The sequence below is a fragment of the Myotis myotis genome, unplaced genomic scaffold (genome assembly GCF_014108235.1).
Source record: "Myotis myotis isolate mMyoMyo1 unplaced genomic scaffold, mMyoMyo1.p scaffold_m19_p_14, whole genome shotgun sequence".
Classification (NCBI taxonomy): Eukaryota; Metazoa; Chordata; class Mammalia; order Chiroptera; family Vespertilionidae; genus Myotis; species Myotis myotis.
In genome coordinates this window covers 36,171,477-36,189,272 of record NW_023416318.1, presented here as the reverse complement: position 1 = coordinate 36,189,272, position 17,796 = coordinate 36,171,477, and the positions used below count along the sequence as shown (strand labels likewise).

Here is a 17,796-nt window from a genome sequence, read left to right as displayed (position 1 = left end):
AAGTAGAATGAGTTGTAGCCTGAGCAGGACAAATGCAGACAAGTCACCTCTGGGACACAGCTGGGGGGTGGGGTGGAAGAGGGAGTGCCGAGTATCAAAAGGGGAAGCGAGGTGCTGCCAAAATCAAACTTCATGGATGTGTGTGTACACAAGGTTTACATCACCAGCAATGAGACATTTAGACACTACATTCCGCCTCGTACGCTGCACTGGAAAAGCACATCATTTGTGTGGTATTCTTTTTTTTAAAAATATATTTTATTGAATTTTTACAGAGAGGAAGGGAGAGGGATAGAGAGTTAGAAATATCGATGAGAGAGAAACATCCATCAGCTGCCTCCTGCACACCCCCCACTGGGGATGTGCTCGCAACCAAGGTACATGCCCTTGACCGGAATCGAACCCGGGACCCTTGAGTCCGCAGGCTGACGCTCTATCCACTGAGCCAAACCGGTTAGGGCTGTGTAGTATTCTGTCCAAAATGCATAACCTCAATCCAGCCAGGGGAAGACATCCCATGAACCCCACTACAAAATAATTGAGCAGTACTGTGCAGTAGGATCAAGATCATGAAAGTCAAAGGAAGATTGGAGAACGGTCACAGAGGAGATACCAAGGAGATGTGACAACAAAATGCAACGTGGGGTTCCAGGTTGGATCCTGAGGCTGAAAGGGGGCATCCGGGAACTCAGGTGAAGTTCTAGTGAGGTCTGTTGTTTAGTTAACTGCACTGTCCCCAGGTTAAACTTCGTAGTTGTGATCTTGTACCACAGTCAAGTAAGATATTAACATTAGAGAAAGGTGGGTGAAGGATACACAAAGATATACTATTTTCACAACTAAAATTATTTCAAAAAAAAGAAAAAAGAAAGTCCAGGGCATTAAGCAAGACATTACTTTAAGTTTACTGGGCACCGGCCTTACTTTAGGTGAGACCTTTTGTTCTGCTCTGGCCTCTTTAAAACAATGGGGTTGTGTTTATGGTGCCAGATCAAAATGCGTAGGAGGGAAAAGGTAAGAATGTGAGCCTGCATACTAAACAGCAACTTCAGTTAACAGCAGGAACTAGAGACACCCATAAATACAGTGACCATGAAACTAATTAGAATAAGAATGAGAAATCAGGATAAATGGATTCAAATTTTTGGCATCACAGTGTTGAATGTTTTCCTGGCTCCAGGGTTGGTTTTAAAGGCCTTTTTATATTTGTCTTGGTGACATGTGTCATCTTTTGATATTGACATAGCTCAATAGACGGGCCTGAGTAAGCTGGCCCGTCTTGTCCTCGATGCAGAATCGATGCATTTGAACTATCCGTGGTGAACTATACGTTGTGAACTGCAAGTGGTGGCGGCTGTTCTGTGACTGATAAGAAAATGAACTAAGCAACTTATAAGCAGAAGTGATGAACTAGGTGCCTCTTTATGCTGTCCTATTGAGTTTTGATTAGACAAAATCACACAAAAATGTGTAATTCATGCTGTGTACAGATTATTTGTCATGACTGTAAGAGATGACTGTGGCAAAGCACAGCAGAGCTTCCCATGCTGTCTCACAGACGGCATAAAATCGTGTTCATCTTAGTTTTATTTTATTTAATTTATTGATTTGAGAGAGAGAAACATTGATTTGTTGTTCCACTTATTTATGCATTCATTGGTTGCTTCTTGTATGTGCCCTGACCATGGACCAAACCCCAAACCTTGACATAGCGGAACGATGCTCTAACCCACTGAGCTACCCAGCCAGGGCTTCACCTCAGTTTTGCACTGTAAGTGGTTTTAGGATCAAATTCTAGACTCCACCAGCACTGCACACCTGTGAAGTGGAGTAGGATGTAGGAACTCCGGACTCTGGGAGACAAGAGCCCTGGTTCTGGTCTGGGCTGTGCTGTTTCCTAGCGAGGGGACTTTCTGTGCTTGGATTCTGCTTTAACAGTTAAGCTCTCTACACTCTCGTTTTCTTTTCTGCAAATAGGGATGTTGAACTCAATCCAATTTTATGGGCCAGTAAATTTTATTTAAACAACAATTTGGGAGACTCGTCTGGGGGTGCCCAACTTTTCATTTTGCCCAAGTTAGAAAACTATCATATATATAGGAATATTAAAAACTAATTGGGATGTGTGTATGTTATATTTCAATACATTTAAAAAAAACTAATTGTGATAATAATGAGGAACAGAGAAAGACTACATTTATTTCTTAAATTCCAAACTGCCATTTATAATGACTGTCTTTTCATTAAAAAAAAAAAAGACTATTTTAATATGACAAAACTGGGGAAATTTTAATCTCAGACTAAAGAACAATCCTTTAAATTGAATTCACCTTGTTTTTTAAAGAAATGTGATAGATTATCCAAATATATCTCAATTTTCTGTGGACCAGTGAAAATTTTATCATAAACTCATGATTGAAAATGAGTAATTTAATTTGTAAGATCACTTGTAGCTCTTACATTCTGTGATTCTCTGAGGCTCCCCGTAGAACATTTTACTGCTATTTCCTCCACCCTTCAGACCCATCAGAACTCTCTCATGAAAGTCACTGAGTGGCAGGGGTTGGCGATGAACGTCGCTCTCCCTGCATATGAATGAGTTTCACTCCATCAATCAGTTACTTGGCTCACCATCCCCATCCTTTGCATTCTACCCCAAATCCTTGTTTGTGTGTGTATGTGTTTGTTTTTGAAATCTGTCTTCCTAAGGCCATAAAAATCCTCCTTATTTTTAGTTGGAGCTCCTAGAGAGAAAAGTCTCTCATCCTCGTCATGGTACCAAAAAGAAACCCAGGACTCCTAACTGCACCCAGTGTCACAGGGGCAGAGAGCGCTGAGCACGTCCGAAAGAGCGCCTCCTGCAGGCGCACTGTGTCAGGTTTGAAGGACACTCCGGGCCACATTCTAAGTCTGAGGCCTTTTGTCAGATCCTTCCCCGAATTCTGTGTGGGCTTGTCCCACATGTGTAATCTGACCAATTGCAGTTTGTTGGGTTCATTGGGTCAGCCTCCGATGGACTTTCAGCCAAGCCTCCGAGGCTGGCTTCTAAGCGTGTGACACAAAGATGTTCAATAGTCCCAGGCCCTGCCTCCTTCGGCTATTAATTTAGACTCCTGTGGCATGTTTTTCAACTCCTTTCTCTTTGCCCTTCATACACGCTGTCGCCTGAGTAGATCTGGAGGGAAATGCTGATGCAGGTCTAAACTCTGGGCGTGTTTTTCTCCTTGGGTACAGACGCTTGGTAAGTGATGTTTCAGGTGATGGGAAAACCCACTGTGGGGAGAGAAGAGCACCCCTTATTTTACAGTAGCTAACCTGTGGCCCAGGCACTCTCTAAAAAGGGACCTTCCCTAGTGTGTGTCTGGGAGAGGGGTGACGTCCAGGCCTCCGTTTTGTTTGTCATCCGTTTTTGTTTTTGTTTTGTTTTGTTTTGTTGTTTTAATCCTCACCCGAGGATATTTTTCCATTGATTTTTAGAGAGAGGGAAAGACAGAGAGAAATATCCATGTGAGAGAAGCACATCGATTGGTTGCCTCCTGCACGAGCTTCGACCAGGGCCCTGGCTGGGGAGGAGCCTGCAACCAGGGTATGTGCCCTTGACCGGAATTGAACCCAGGACCCTTCAGTCCGAAGGCTGACGCTTTATCCACTGAGCCAAACCGGCCAGAGTTCATCCGCTTATTGATCGGATGTTATCACAGAGAAAGGGAAGGCGTACAGAGAAAAGCCAAAGCAAGCACATAGGATGAAATCCCCTCATCTTAAATGTATAGCCCCATCGGGACCATCACCCCAGGCAGAGCCCACAGACCTCCGGCGGCCTTGGGCACCTGCTCTGCTCCTGCCTTTTTCCTGTAGGCAGTTTTGGAGGGAATAGAAAATATGGGAGACAACAGCCTGTATTATATGGCTTCCTCTGTTGTCCCCTTTCTCTGCTCTGCTCACTATTAAGAAGCTGCCCCTTCCTCAAGCCCGTGGAAATGCCTACATCAGTGTGGGGGTATTTTAAAGTAATTTAAAGTCACCCCTATTTTCCCCATCAGAAATTTCTGCCACTCTTCAGCCCTGGAGGCTTCCTAATATAGGCGAACAACATCCCTTGTGTTTTGTTAGGCTGCAAGACTCAGCATCTTTGTTTTTCTTCTGGGGGAAAAAAAAAAGAAAAGAAAAGAAATGGTTGGTTGGAGTAGCAGCATAGAATCCATCAGCTGGCTTCCGAAGCTACTGCTCTGAATGGAATTTTAGGTACCTGGAGTCGGCAGTGGTGTTTTGAGCACAAGGTCCAAGGTCCTTGCTCTCAGGTGCCTCTCGGCTGTGCTGCGGGTGCGGACAAAAGGCCTTTCTCTGCGAGGCTGAGGGCTCATTTCACCGCAAACCAGAAGCAAGGTTTGCAGCTGAGCTGTCAGGCTGGGTTTGCATGTCGGCAGTTAGTTTAGCTTTGCTTCTTCCGAGCAATTGTTTTCCTTACTTAAAAGCCAATTGCAGGCCATAAAGCATTTGCTCCTGCTTAGGATGGGCACGCACTCTGTTATTGGGCATCTTCAGTACGTGTGTGTGTGTGTGTGTGTGTGTGTGTGGTTATTGTCAGGGCTGTCCCTGTAGTTTCCCAGAGCTGGAACTCCTGGAAGCCATGTACCAGGAAGGACAGGTATGTAAAGGTGTCCAGAGAGAGCGCGCTCCAGGCCCAGATCCCTGGGCTGCCATGCCAGCAGTTTAGCTTTGGGACCAGAGCCCAGTGCCCTGCCTGTGGCAACAAGGGGAAACTGGTCCCCGGTGCCCTGTTCATACTAAGCTGGCTAACTGTGAGCAGGTGAGAAAATGCAAACTCTGTTTCTCCAGAGACAGATTCATCCCCGGGCGGCAAATATCACATTTCACCCTTTCGCCTTACACAACGGTGAGACTTAGAGGTGATCTGGGCAGCCTGCCCAGCAAGACATTTCTGATGTAGACAGCACAGCGTGGAGCTAAGCATGTGTCCTAACGGCAGTTACAGCACATGGCTTTTTTTTCTCTTTTAATTTTGCTGCTTTTTATTTGCAGACAAGGAATCGAGGAAGAAAGAAATGAATGCTTTGACTAGGTCCTTTGCCTCTTAAAATAACATTAGCAAAAGCCCATCTTATTCTTTTTCTTGAGAAAAGATACCTTTTATTTTTATAAAAATTAACCGAACCCACTCTTTCCCCCAGCCCATCTGTGTTCACTTGCTATTCTTGCTGCTCTGTTTTTAAAAGCTCGTTTTAAAATTACATGAAAGCAACCCCATTATGACAAAATTAGAATTCTGGTAGGAAAGGCTTACCGTAGGCTGTGGGGAGACACCCAGCAAGCTCTGTGTATTTTATCTCAACCTCTCTGGGTTCAGCGTACAATTCAGTCAGTTTTATAATTACTTCCCTAGGGCAGGTGTGAGTGTCTGCTCTGGAGAAATAACAAATTCCAAAAGTAGACTCCTGGCTCAAAGATGGCAGAGATGAAGTTTGTTTTGATCTGTGTCATGTTTTTATCTTTCTGGAGCTTCTAACAGAAAATGTCTTTAGACGTCATATAATTCTAAAATATTGGACATATTTCTTTCAACCTTCCATCAATATGCTACCTCTTTCCTTTTCAATCCCACCTCTTCCCCACCCACCCGATATTGTTAGTCGTCGGGTCCTGCTGATTTTTAACTCCTAAGTATTTCTCAAATCTGCTTCCTCAATATGTATTATTGATTCTATGGCTCCATCTTCACAATCATTGTCCTGGTTTAGGCTCTTCTTGTCCAGGTCAGTGCCTGGCTTATATTATGAGCTTCATAAATTGGGATCAGTGAATGAACAGATGAATCTGGACTATAGCTCTATAATTGGGCGGGGGAGAGGGGTTCTCTTTCAAGCTATTTTCCATCCAGTTACTAAAGTTATCTATCTAAAATGCAACTCTCGCTTTGATACTCTTCAGCTTAAAAAACCAACAACACCTTAGATGGCTCCCAAGTCAAATACCAGCTGCCTCCAAACCCATCTCCCACCCTGCCTCACTCACACCCCACCCTGATTTAGAACTGCCCTCCCACCTATAGGGACCACCCAGTACCCCCTTCTTTGATGCATAAACCCCCTACTCTTTCTTTAAAAAAAAAAATCCTGAGAATATAAATTTATTGATTTTAGACAGGGGGAAAGAGAGAGAGAAATGTAAGAGAGAAACATCCATTAGTTGCCTACTGTACCCTCCCCAACCCGGGATCGAACCTGCAACCTTTTGGTGTACAGGACAATGCTCCAACTAACCGAGCTACCCAGCCAGGGCTAAACCCCTACTCTTTCTTCAAAGCTCATATTTTCTCCTTAGAAATCTTTCCCCCACTTCCTGGGCACAGGAGATTCTTTGTTGCTTGGAGTTTTGTAGTGACATAGATGTTTAGAGCTCATCTTGTGCCAGAGCTCCCCTGTCTTCCCCTCCACAAGTCTACCTCAGATGATCTATCAGGATTTCCTTACGGAGCCAACGTTGGGGCCTCAGGCTTGGTCTCTTTGGCTTGAAGCTAGAAAACCAATCTTCACTAAACACAAAATGAAACCAAGCAATAGCCAGACTATATAGTCTGCTCCTTCCTTTCCCCCCCAGTCAGTCTGTCTCTACTCTTCTCCTTTACATTTGTTTTCAACATAATACGTCAAAGCAATACTGTGGGATAACAGATTCGTTAAACCTGGGTGCCTGCAAGTCTTGGTTCTGCTACCCACCACCGACGCCCGTGGTCAGCCTCATAACCTCACCTGTAAAGTCTCATTAGATGGCGGTTACACGAGTTGAACTCTGAGGTCCCATCAATTTCTGACACTGATTCAAAGGCCACATGGAACCTCTAACCCAGATCTTCTCAACCAGGGTTCGTACTTGTACATCTGGGAAGATGATCAAAGAACTTCAAGGGATTCACGAGTCCCTGAAATTCTGTGTAATTCAGGCCTGGCCGTCAATCCGTGTGAGTTGATCATGTCCCCTAAGTCTACAGAGGGGTTTTCGGGCCTTTTACCTCCCTCAAGGTAATGATAGTTCATGGTTGTCCTGCTGTGTTATTATACATGAGTGTCATCGTTTTTGAGAATAGCAATAGTTTGCTTTCCTTTTTGTAATCTTCAGGGTGGTTTTTATTTTTTACTTTTAATATATTTTTTATTGATTTCAGGGAGGAAGGAGAGGGAGGGAGTTATAGAAACATCAATGATGAGAGAATCATTGATCAGCTGCCTCCTGCACACTCCCTACTGGGGTTCGAGCCCATAACCTGGGCATGTGCCCTGACTGTGAATCCAATCTGTGACCTCCTGGCTCACACCTGCCAGGCCAGGGTGGTTTTTAAATTTGTTTTGTTGTTGTTAATCACCATTAGATGTTCTAAAGCAGTGGTTCTCAACCTTCTGGCCCTTTACATACAGTTCCTCATGTTGTGACCCCAACCATAAAATTATTTTCATTGCTACTTCATAACTGTAATTTTGCTACTGTTATGAATCGTAATGTAAATATCTGATATGCAGGATGGTCTTAGGCGACCCCTGTGAAAGGGTCGTTCGACCGCCAAAGGGGTCTCGACCCGCAGGTTGAGAACCGCTGTTCTAAAGAAAGCTGGAAGGCTAGCTAGAGGGGGAAGATGGTGCATCAAGAAGAAAAGTAACTTCCCCCAAGTTCCACCCAGAGGAGCAACAGCAGCCAGCGTTCTTGGTTTGGAGGGCCAGCTTTTCTGTTTCCGCTTGATCAGATGAATGAAATTGCTTTCCAGTATCCACCAGCCCCCAGGTGCCATCAGGATGTCAGGCCTGGCCATCAAGCTGTAGAGCAGGGGTGGGAAACCTTTTTTCTGCCAAGGGCCATTTGAATATTTATATTTATATCAATCATGGGCCATACAAAATTATCAACTTAAAGATTAGCCTGCTGTATTTGGTCAAACATTTAATTATCTTACCCTTAATGCCTTGGCAGGGCCAGGCCAAATGATTTCTCGAGCCTTATATGGCTAGCAGGCCGGATGTTCCCCACCCCTGCTTCAGAGCGTAGGAGCGGCAGCCGTGCTGGGACCTCAGTGTAGGTGGAAAGTCAGGGCGTGGTGTTCTGGTTTTCACTCTTAGCTCTGCACTTCTGCAGATGAGCCCCCGCAGCTCCAGGCCCACTCCCCAAGTTTCTTCTTTTCCCATTCTCCATCACCAGCTCCTATCACGTGCCTCCTGTGTGCCAGGCACTATGCTAGCCCTACGGGAGCAATATTGAGCAAAACAGGTATGGAGAACACACAGCCATGCACATAGCACAGGTTTGTCCTCAAAGGAATAAGGCTAGAGTCCAGAAAAGGCTTGACGAACACTGAAAAGGGCAACTCCTGATACTGGATCTTATGGCATGTTATTCACCCTGGAGCTGTTTCTTCTCCGGCAGGTCCCTCCTCAACAGTGTTGAGGGAGGTTCAATAAGAAGCTCTAAGGACCTCTTCTGGAAGCAGTGATACTCTCCAAGGGAGTGTATTACTGAACCACTCTATAAAAATCCCAAGAAGAGTTTTATGAGGGCCCAGAATAACTCCCAAAGCTCCTGTGCTCTCTGCTAGACACACATCACCGCTGAGAGATTGGTAGACATGAGCCGGCACGGTGGAAATTTGGCAGGAAGCTCAGAAATTAGCACTTGGCCAGGCATTGTGTAATTCCTATGAAAATTTCAGGCTAACATCAAGTAAATTTGTCAGGAGAGTTATTTGCTAGAGCTCTGACTACCGCCCTTGGAGAGCTGAGGGTTTAACACTCCCTCTGCCCCACCCCGGGTGTGGACAGGGGCTGGCTCTCGTTCAAACCTGGCGCACAGCCATCTGTAGAGGTCACCGCATTGTGAAGGGGCCGGAGTCAACCGTGGGCTTTGCACCCTGGGCAGGAAGGCTGACTCAAGCAAGCTTCCAGGGCAGAGTTGCATACAGCTCTGCTAACAGTATAGATCCGTGGTCGGCAAACTGCGGCTCACGAGCCAAATGCGGCTCTTTGGCCCCTTGAGTGTGGCTCTTCCTAAGCCTTAGGAGTACCCTAATTAAGTTAATAACAATGTACCTACCTATATAGTTTAAGTTTAAAAAATTTGGCTCTCACCCGAAGCCGGTTTGGCTCAGTGGATAGAGCGTCGGCCTGTGGACTGGAGGGTCCCGGGTTCGATTCCGGTCAAGGGCATGTACCTGGGTTGCGGGCACTTCCCCAGTGGGGGATGTGCAGGAAGCTGCTGATAGATGTTTCTCCCTCATCGATGTTTCTAACTCTCTGTCTCTCTCCCTTCCTCTCTGTAGAAAATCAATAAAATATATTTAAAAAAAAAAATTGGCTCTCAAAAGAAATTTCAAAAAAAAAGAAATTTCAGTCGTTGTACTGTTGATATTTGGCTCTGTTGACTAATGAGTTTGCCGACCACTGGTAGAGCACTTACTGATTGCTTCCTGCTGCCCCAGGCACGGGTCCTGGAAAAAAGACTGACCGCTGTCTCTACACTAGAGAAGATTCTCATGTGCCCAGACCACATTGGAAGACCATCCAGTGTGGTCAGCACAGTGACGGCGATAATGCCCAGAGGACTAAGGAAGCACAGAGACCAGGGGGGAGGAGGCTTGCTCGAGAGCACCCTGAGCTGCGAGAAGCTTCTTCTATCTGTAAAGATCCAGCAGCAAGGAGAGTGAGAGTGCTAGAGCACAGAATGTGGGGGTGGGGATGCGTTGTCAATCCAAAAAGCTAGAGAAGCAGCGGGCAGGGTGGGGTTAGGGTGATACAAGAGACGTGCAGCAGCTAGGGTGCAACATTTAAGGCAGCACTCACACTCAGGGTTGTGACCCTGCTGGGTCAGCACCTGAGAGTGAGTGCTGCCTTAAATGTTGCACCCTAGGTCCTCACACTAAAAGCGCAAGGGAAATGATCAGAAGAGGCAAAGAAGGAGGAAGGGTGACCAGAAGTCTTGGAGAGACCGACAGCAGCCGTATTCCAGAGAGGTCAGGCCAGGGCATACGTGGGCTGTAGCGGCTGTTCCTGCTGACCCCATTTCACAGAGTGCAATGGTTTGATGCCGGCCTGTGACAATTGGACGAGTAACTGAATGTGAGGAGAGTCAGGGAGTACCGGCCAATGAGCAGTTCCTAAGGAAGGCAACTTCCTTAAGTAACGAATTCCAGGCCCCACCCAGAGATTCCGGTTCATTTGCTATAGAATAGACCCAGGAATCTGCACCTCTAGAAACCACCGGGGTTGACTATGCTTTCAAAATGCTGTGAGAGGAAGAAGAGAAGGTGCCTCCATACGGTGGAGATGCAGGACCAAGGGAGAGGTTTTTGGGGGGGAGAGGAGCTGATTGAGGGCAAGTACAATGTTTGCCTGAGGGTGCGGGGAAAGCAGGTGGGGGCTGAGACCATGAACGGGCAGTGGCCTCAGTTGGTGCGTCCATGGGTTTTCTCCGGTTTCTCTCAGCCACATGGAGTGAGGAGCCGAGAAGGCGGATTGTGGGATGATCCAAAGTTGGGGTTTTGTCGTGTAGAAGGGGCAGCAGGACAGGGTGTAAGGTAAGTCAGTAAGAGTGTCACTAACCAAGTGGCCCAGAGACAATGGGCTCAGGCAGGCAGCAGAGGACCTGACGGCCCGACAGGTGCCATGGCAGGGGCCCTGGAGAACAGGGCCCACTCAGGAGGGGACAGGTCTAACAGGCATGCCCTGCAGGAAGTCTGCAGTCAGACCATGGGCAGCTTTCAAATGGCAGCAAATCCCTGGATGCCCTGTTGATGGGAGTCTAGGATGGAAAAATTCTCTGCGTGAAAATTTTCTTCTGCCCAACCGTGAAGTGTAAAATTACCTTCTTATCTGAAAACACCATGTAACTGGGTTTAGCATACCCTCCCCCACTGCAAGTCGAAGTAAAATCAGAAAATACGCAGTGGAAAGAAAAAGAGAAGAAAACAGCAGCAGCAGAATAAAGCGGCAAACCCCAAAGGCATCGGCAGAGGAAAGGGCAGACCTGCAGCAGAGACGAGCTTTGACACTGTGTGATCTGTGAACATTTACAGAAACGTGACTTCACAAAAAAACCACGGTGCTTTACTTGCCAACCACTGGAATGGAGTCAAAATCCCCACCCAGGGCGTTGCTTTTAATGATCATTCTCTTGATGTTGTTTCCTAAAATAATAACAGGCATTCTAGAGGCGATTTCACCAAGATGGCTTAATTAGGAGTCACATGAGTACCTGTGCCGTGAGCCCGTTACCTCTGCTTCCTTGCGCAAATTTGACGGACTGTTCTGAACCTGACTAGATAAAGAGACTTAATTGGAGCAGCTGGGCTGGAAGCACAGCTGGGCCGTCCCCATGGAGACCAGACTCCCGCGCTCTTCCCATCGCCCCAGCGTTCCTCCCCTCCCTTTCTTTCCTGAGATGAACGCACAGCACGCCTGAGCCTGGGTCTCCCTTAGATGATCCCCACATCAGTGCCTTTCGCCTGGAATGTGCACACAGATCGCTGGGGAACTTGTTCATATGCAGATTCTGGCTCAGCTGGCCTGGGGTGGAGCCTCTGGGTCCACATTTCTAACCACCCCTAGGGGATGTGGTGCTGGGTCCACACTCTGAGTGGCTATTTAAAGGCTCTATAAAGCTGTCTAGCCTCTAGTGACGTTGTTGCTTTTTCCTTTTTGGCACCTATTTGTCCCCATTTGCTCCCCTCCCCAGCAACCCTGTGTCCTCCTGCTGCCCCCTTAGCTACCTTTATTTCTCTCCCCCTCCAGGCTGCACACACCTACTCGGTCCTCTCTTATCAAAAGCCATTGTCATTCTACAAAAAGCAGCTCTCAGCCTATGGCCTCTGTAGGTAAGACAAGCTAAAAGTTTGACTTTAAAAAGAAGTAGGAGACCCTAACTGGTTTGACTCAGTGGATAGAGTGTCTGCCTGTGGACTGAGGGGTCCTGGGTTTGATTCTGGTCAAGGGCACATGCCTGGGTTGCCGGTAGGGGGTGTGAAGGAGACAGCCGATCCATGATTCTCTCTCATCATTGATGTTTCTATCTCTCTCTCCCTCTCCCTTCCTCTCTGAAATCAATAAAAATGTATTTTTAAAAATACATTATTTCTATTTATTTTTATTATTAGTTAAGGTATTACAAATGTGTCCTCATCCCCCCCCCATTAACCCCCAACCTCCCCCCCCCCCCCCCCACCCCGCACACTCATGCTCCCATCCCCCTGTTGTCCATGTCCATTGGTTTGGCTTATATACATGTATACAAGTCCTTCGGTTGATCTCTTCCCCTTACCCCTGCCCTCCCCTACTTTCCTTCTGGGGATTGATAGCCTGATTGCTGTTTCTCAGTCTTTGAATCTGTCCCTTTTCATCAGTCTATGTTGTTCTCTATAATCCACAAATGAGTGAGATCATGTGGTATTTATCTTTCTCTGACTGGCTTATTTCACTTAGCATAATGCTCTCCAGTTCCATCCATGCTGTTGCAAAAGGCAAGAGTTCCTTCTTTTTTACCGCAGCATAGTATTCCATTGTGTATATGTACCACAGTTTTCTAATCCACTCATCTGCTGATGGGCACTTAGGCTGTTTCCAAATCTTAGCTATGGTGAATTGTGCTGCTATGAACATAGGGGTGCATATATCCTTTCTGATTGGCATTTCTGGTTTCTTGGGATATATTCCTAGTAGTGGGATCACTGGGTCAAATGGGAGTTCCATTTTTAGTTTTTTGAGGTAGCTCCATACTGTTCTCCACAGTGGCTGCACCAGTCTGCATTCTCACCAGCAGTGCAGAAGGGTTCCTTTTTCTCCACATCCTCTCCAACACTTGTTGTTTGTTGATTTGTTGATGATAGCCATTCTGACAGGTGTGAGATGATAACGCATTGTCGCTTTGATTTGCATCTCTCGTATAATTAGTGACTTTGAGCAGGTTTTCATATGTCTTTCGGCCTTCTGTATGTCCTCTTTCGAAAAGTGTCTATCTAGGTCCGTTGCCCATTTTTTTTTATTGGATTGTTTATCTTCCTTTTGTTAAGTTTCATGAGATCCCTGTAAATGTTGGAAATTAAACCCTTATCGGTGGTATCATTGGCAAATATGTTCTCCCATGTAGTGGGTCTTCTTGTTGTTTTGTTGATGGTTTCCTTTGCTGTGCAAAATCTTTTTATTTTGATGTAGTCCCATTTGTTTATTTTCTCTTTAGTTTCCATTGCCCTAGGAGCATTATCAGAGAAGAAATTCCTTCGGCATATGTTTGCAATTTTGCTGCCTGTGGATTCCTCTAGTATTTTTATGGTTTCCAGTCTTATGTTTAAGTCTTTTATCCATTTTGAGTTTATTTTTGTGTATGGTGTGAGTTGGTGGTCTAGTTTCATCTTTTTGCGTGTATCTGTCCAATTTTCCCAACACCATTTATTGAAGAGACTGTCTTGACTCCATTGTATGCTCTTGCCTCCTTTGTCGAATATTAATTGGGCATAGTGGTTTGGGTCGATTTCTGGGGTCTCTATTCTATTCCATTGATCTATATGTCTGTTCTTGTGCCAGTACCAAGCTGTTTTAAGAACAATGGCTTTGTAATACAGTTTGATATCTGGTATTGAGATCCCACCTACTTTGTTCTTTCTCAGGATTGCTGCAGCTATTCGGGGTCTTTTTTTATTCCAGATGAATTTTTGGAACATTCGTTCTAGATTTGTGAAATATGCCGTTGGTAATTTAATGGGGATTGCATTGAATCTATAGATTGCTTTGGGTAGTATGGACATTTTGATGATGTTGATTCTACCAATCCATGAACACGGTAAAGAGAGAGAGGTAGGAGAGAAATAACCAGGTATTACCATGTGTCCCTGAAGACAACAACCTGCTTCGTTGTTTGTCACATGAGCCAATGGCCCTCAGCCCTGGAATGTCACAGCTGGAAAGGATCTTATCTTCTCCAACCCCCATCCACCTGTCCAGTGTTTGAATCCCAGAAATGGGGGGTCTGCCGGCACTCGGGTACCTCCGGGGTGGGAAGCTCACAGTCCATCCTGGGTCAGCAGGTCAGAAATGCCTTCCGGACACTGAACTGAAATCTGTCTACTCAAAGCCGAGCCCCACCTGGGCTAGTTCTTGGGTCCCTACGGAGCAGGCTCCAGGCCTTCGAAGGCAGCCATCATGTCGCCCCAAGTAATTCCTTCTTCAGGCAGCACACCCACAGGTCCTCGGCTATTCTTATGCCGTGCGTTGGCCATCTGGTGCTTCTCTGATCCCACTCCTGCGTCTCTCTGCCTGTGATGCCTGTACTGAAAAAAGTAACCGCACACCGTCTCCACCTCTTTTCACCCTACACGACTCCCATCGAACTCGCTGCCAACCACATCCTCATTGTCACACATGCTGGGGCCCAGCCACCTCTCCCCCGTCGGTAATCACTGCAGTGATTAGACTGAGCATTTATGAGAGTTAATATAGCAGGATGGTGAAGAGCCCAAGCTCTGGAACCAGACTGGGTGTGAAGCGCTCTACACGCACCATCTAATCGCTAGCGATCACCTTCGTCACCACCATCATGACCATCGCCATCATCGCTGTGCTAAGCTCTTCCCCTCCATTCACTGTTTTAATCCTCATGACAACTTCATGAGGTGGGGGCTCTGTTATCCCGGTTTGATAAGTGAGAAGTAGGTGTTATGCTTCAGTCATGCCTCAGTTGAAGAAATAGACATGTGGAGAGGTCGGGTAACCTGCACAAAGTTACACAGGTGATTGGTGGGGCCAAGTTTCCCTAAGTCCAATGTCTGTGCTGGTATCCCCCTCAGCTCCAGTCCACACTCAGCTGCACTGCTGAGTACTTCCTACAGGCGGGGCAGGGCGCTGGACATGCCTTATCTGATTTAATTTGCATCATCCCATGAGGTAGACACTCTTGTCATCCCCATTGACAGATGAGGAAAGCAAGGTTCAGAGAGGCTGAGCAACCTCCACAAATTTTCACAGCAAGGAAAGCCAGGCTTTATATCCACCCAGGCCTGCCTGGCTCTAAAACCCATTCTAATGAGTTTGACTGCCAAAGAGGCGAGCAGGGTGCCCTGGGAGGCTGATGGCAGTAATTGGTGATCATGACTCCTGATATCCACTGCGACGCAGGGGGGCACAGTTTGCCTAATCAGCCCCATTTTCTGAGCTGTCATTAGGGGCAATTTCCACATTCTCTGATGCTTCATTTTCCTGCAGTTTCTGAAAGCTGCTGATTTGCTCAGATTAAGACAAGCTTCTGTGCCTTTCACATGGCAGCTTTTTGTACGAGCTGCTAGAAGGAGGAGGCATCATAAACAGGAGACCTTGATGTGTTATGCAAAGCCTTTGCTGTGTTGCAATAGGAAGAGCCTGCCAGTAGACTCCCAGACTGCATTTCTTCACCAAATGCCTGAGGTTATGTGACTGTATCGTTGCAAATGTACATTTCAGTATCAGGTCATGAGAGGGCAACGCGTCTGGTGATGAGCAGCAATATAGGCAGAACATATTCCCCAGCCTGCAGATCGGCGATTCTCAACCAGGCACACATTGGCTGGGCTTCAGAGGGCCTGGGAACATTCTGTATGTGTGTATGCATTTCCTGGAGAACCCATAACTTTTATAATATGCTCAAAGAAGTCCATGACTCAAAAAAAAACCAAAAACCCCAGTTTAAAATTCATTGCTCCAGATTTTAAAAGCACTAAGAAGCTTCAAAAAACAAATCACCTGAATTCCTTTTTAATGAAAATGCCAATGTCCCTTAGAGGTGCAGGAATGCACCTTTCTTTTTCATGAATGATTTATGCTCTGTATTTCTGGGGTGTGTGTGTGCGTGTCTGTGTGTGTGTGCGTGTGTGTGTATGAGAGAGAGAAAGAGAGGAAAAGAGAGAGAGAGAGAGAGAGAGAGAGAGAGAGAGAGAGAGAGAGAGAGAAATGTGCCAGCTTAGATATAGGACCTCCTTCATAGCATTCTCTCAAGTAAACCTCACCGTATCTGTGTTAGGTAGATACCAGTATTAACTCCATTATATAAATGGGGAAATTGGATCTTACCGAGGCATACAAACTTACCCAAGGTCAGTTAGTAAGTCTGTCTAAATTCTAATATGTCATACCTAGATTTGTAAAATATAGGATAAATCATAGAAAAAAATTTTAACAATATACTTAATATTTTTTAACATTGCCTTTTTAAGGGAGAAAAAATTATTGGAGAAATTTTTCTAGAAGTCTTTGCTAGATTTTCCTCCCCCTCTTTTTTTCTTTTCCCTTTTCCCAAAATAATGTGTAGTTGTTACGATAAATAGGACGTGCCGTGCTGAGGACTGTGGGGCGGGACTGTGCTGTTATCCCAGCGACGGTGTGACTGGGCTGTGTGAAAATGAGAGAGAAAGGGACCTGCCAGGAAGGAAGGGCTAAAACGAGCGACCGTGGAGATGCAGCGACCCTTGCAGTGACCATCTGTTCGTCTTCTCAGAGAGTCAGCGAGAGGGCCACCAGGCAGAGATAAAAGCTCTTTCAGATGATGGGAAATTAAAAGCTTTGAATTAAAATTCACCCCAGGCGGATTTTTCTGTCAGACGCTGAGAAAGTGTTCGTGCTCAGCTGTTACAAAAAAAAACCATTTCGCCGACTTAGCTATTTGATCAGGAATCCACAAGAATTAATTCACCTTCTATTCTGTTTCTTCAGTCTTTTGCCCAAAAAAATAAGTCGGAGCTGGGAGTCCATGGAGTAGGTGTAATATAAATGTGCCTTGCCTGTGCCCCAAATACAACTTCCCAGGTGGCAGGAGTCCATTCCTGTGGCTTGTCCAGTGAGCCAACCTGCCTCCCCTTCAAGAGTAGGCTCCTGCCCCCAGGCTGCCTTAGGGGTGCTTCTCTCTGCTCCCCCAGGCCTCTGAGTGCCACTCGCAATTGCCTTTGTCACACTCTCCTGTAAGTTTTTATATTTTGTGTGTCTCTTTGACCAGCATGGGCAAACTACGGCCCGCGGGCTGGATCCGGCCTGTTTGAAATGAATAAAACTAAAAAAAAAAAAAAGACCGTACCCTTTTATGTAATGATGTTTACTTTGAATTTATATTAGTTCACACAAACACTCCATCCATGCTTTTGTTCCGGCACTCCGGTCCAGTTTAAGAACCCATTGTGGCCCTCGAGTCAAAAAGTTTGCCCACCCCTGTGACTCCCTGAGGTTAGTTTCATGCCTGGTACATAAAAGATGCTCAAAAATGAATAACCTGGCCCTAACTGGTTTGGCTCAGTGGATAGAGCATAAGGCTTGTGGACTGAAGGGTCCCAGGTTCAATTCCAGTCAAGGGCACATGCCCAGGTTGTGTGCTTGATCCCCAGTAGGGGGCATGCAAGAGGCAGCCGGTCAATAATTCTCTCTCATCATTGATGTTTCTAACTCTCCCTTCCTCTCTGAAACCAATAAAATATCCTATATAATAAAAGGCTAATATGCAAATTGTCCCCTCAACCAGGAGTTCAACTGGAGTTCGACCAGGGGGCAGGGCTGGCAGGCCAACCACCTGCGGTCCTTCCCCCCAACCAGCCTGGTCCAATGGGCCCTGATCGGGGCGGGCCAGCCGGACCCCACCCGTGCACAAATTTGTGCACCAGACCTCTAGCATGTGTGTGTGTGTGTGTGTGTGTGTGTGTGTGTGTATCACACTATATTGTTTTAAAAAATGAGTAACCTAAAATATTTGTATTTGTTTTTTCCCTATCCAAAAGTAATTGCAAGGATTAGTGTCCTT

The 17,796-nt window shown here is 46.1% G+C and overlaps 1 protein-coding gene across 1 annotated transcript in view; it reads left to right on the top strand.

Moving 5' to 3' along the window:
- The window catches only part of GALM (galactose mutarotase), a 47,498-nt gene that overhangs the window by 18,580 nt on the left and 11,122 nt on the right, over nt 1-17,796 (top strand). The window lies entirely within an intron of this gene.